Genomic DNA, 2,741 nt, shown 5'->3' on the forward strand with positions numbered 1-2,741 from the left:
AAGAAGGAAAGAAACACACATTAAATGGTCGGACATTGAGAAGTGTGGAAGAACAAAAGTATTTTGGAGTGCATGTCCACAGATCCCTGAAGGTAGCAGGCCAGTTGGATAAGGTGGTTAAGAAGGCACACGGAATGCTTGCCTTTATTGGCAGAGGCATGGGATAGAAGAGCAGGTTGGTTATGCTTGAATTGTATAAAACACTGGTTAGGCCACAGTTCTGGTCACCGTATAACAGGAATTATGTGATTGTACGAGAGGGTACAGAGGAGATTTACGAGGATGTTGCCAGGAGTGGAGAATCTTAGCTATGAGGACAGATTGGATAGGCTGGGTTTGTTTTCATTGGAACAGAGGAGGCTGAGGGGAGACAACATTGAGATGTATAAAATTATGAGGGGCCTAGATATAGTGGATAGCAGAGTGGTCAACAATCAGGGGGCATATATTTAAAGTAATTGGGAGAAGGTTTAAAGAGGATTTGAAGGTAAAATTCTTCATGCAGATGTTTGTGGGGGTCAGGAACTCGCTGCCTGAAAGAATGGCGGAGGCAGATACCACATGTAAAAAGTATTTGGATGTGCACCTGAAGTGCCGTAACCTGCAGGGTTATGGACCCAGAGCTGGAAAGTGGGATGAAGCTGGATGGTGGACCAGTCTCGAGGGGCCGAATGGCCGACTCCGGCCCGTAATTCTTACATGTTTATCATCTTATGACTTTTCACAGGAGAACAATCTCGCCCCTGAGCATGCATGAGGAGAAAGCTACAGAAAATATTCCCGCCCGGTGAGCTTTCGCGTGTGAGCGAACGTGTTAACCGTGACACTGCGGAAACATCTTCCACTTTCAGCACCCGGTCAGACGGAAATGTTGAACGAGCAGGTGAACTGCTGAATCCTACTTTTAATGAGTTGGTCGTGGTGTCAAACAATGAGTTTCGCTTTATGATTAAAAATAAGAAATGTCAGAAGTGGGACAAGAAACTACGATCTAACCACAGCACGTTAGACCGCTCGGCCATTCTGACTATTCAGTTCTCGCTGTGGCCACCTGCAAGTTGATTTTGAACTGTTGTGTCCTGTCACATGAAATAAATGAGGGCAGCAGGCGTATCTCTGCCTGACACCGGGGAAACAGTGAGACAGACCTTGGAACAAGGGTCTGGTTATTGCCAAACAGCAAAGAATATATTAATTCTGGAAGAACAATATCCAAAAGAACATTGACCCCGACGTGATTTGAACACGCAACCTTCTGATCTGGAGTCAGACGCGCTACCGTTGCACCACGAGGCCTACACAATAAGTCTGAGATGTTCCTCTATATGAAGGTTTCACAATACAAGGGGCTTTAAAATCCCTGCCCATTCCCACCACGTATCAGAAGCAACGCTCACCTGCCAGTCACCATGTGGTTTTTTTCTTAAACTTTTGTGTTGCTTTCATGGAAAAGCATCATTAATTAACCCCTCACCTTCTTTTGCACAATGAAAGAAATGCTAACTGAGGGACAGTCGGATACTTCAATCATTTGTCCTGTGCTTTGGGGACCGGGCAGGGAAGTGGACCTGAGTCCATGATCGCATCGACCATGATCGTATTAAATGGCAGAGCAGGCTCGAGGGGCGTATGGCCAACTCCTGCTCCTATTTCTTCTGTTATTATGTTCTTAGGCATGTTGACCCAATTTACACACTGTATTGCTGATGTCACCAGGAATCTGGGGCAACTTTTGTCAAATTTATCAGCACCAGTTATTCCTACCATGCACAGAAAATAGAATCAGTCGTGAAGATAAAATCCCATGGTGCTCATTTTCAGATTCAACGCAGTCGGATTTCAAATAAAGTGAAATAATTTTACAGTGAAAAGATTTGGAAGTGTTACTTGTATTTGTATCTTTAATTAAACTTTGTGGCATCTGACTCCCGTTCATGCCTCTGCTGCATAAGAAAGGAGGGTTTGACGATGACCAGACTGCACTGCCCCTGATATTTGTGAGCTCATCCTTTATATTCAGTGGTTTCTCGCCCTTTGATGGGCTGCAGTGTCGCGGATATCACGTTGGCCTCACACGCGAAAGGTCCCCGGTGGATCTGTTTTCTCCCACTGAAATTTATCTATTTATTGATGAAATAAAGAGCAATTCAGGAAGAAGGGAGCCCTTTTGCCAGGAGAATAAATCGCAAATAACGACAGCAAATGCTGGAAATCTCAGCAGGTCAGGCAGCATTTGCCAGGAGATGAAACTCTCCTCTAATTGTTCCTCCATTGCAAGTTTAAACATAATGTTTCTACCCAGGATCAAAACGGGTATTTTTCACATATAAAGCAAATGTGATAACCACTACACTACACAAACCTCTGGCACAACAGCCCCAACAGAGGGGAGCTGACCAGTGAGCTCCCTCTGTGCTGATCGGGAATGTGTTGGCTCACCTTAAACAACTTCTGTCCAACACTGAAAGTTCTCAATCCTTCTCCTCCGCTGCCCTTTACAGAAATGTCACGGATCACCCAGCCACCATGTTCACTTCCACATCCTCACAGTGTGGTCACAGAGGCTCCTACCGTCTCCCCGCGATCAGCGAACTCGCCCAGTTTACAAAATTCAACCCGGAACACGTGCCCGGCAAAGGGCAGGAGAAGCCAGATTGTCTGTAAGATCGGTCTATCACAGAAAGTATTGATATTCATGGTGGTTACAGCAATTATTAATCGTCTCACAGACCTCAATTATT

The 2,741-nt window shown here is 45.2% G+C and overlaps 1 non-coding gene across 1 annotated transcript; it reads right to left on the reverse strand.

The window, feature by feature from the left end:
• Positions 1-1,224: 1,224 nt before the first annotated feature.
• On the reverse strand, positions 1,225-1,296 carry trnaw-cca (transfer RNA tryptophan (anticodon CCA)). Its single transcript has one exon. It is a non-coding gene; the product is annotated as a tRNA-Trp (tRNA).
• Between the last annotated feature and the right edge of the window lie 1,445 nt (positions 1,297-2,741).

This window comes from Pristiophorus japonicus, unplaced genomic scaffold, assembly GCF_044704955.1.
Source record: "Pristiophorus japonicus isolate sPriJap1 unplaced genomic scaffold, sPriJap1.hap1 HAP1_SCAFFOLD_75, whole genome shotgun sequence".
In the NCBI taxonomy this organism is placed as follows: Eukaryota; Metazoa; Chordata; class Chondrichthyes; family Pristiophoridae; genus Pristiophorus; species Pristiophorus japonicus.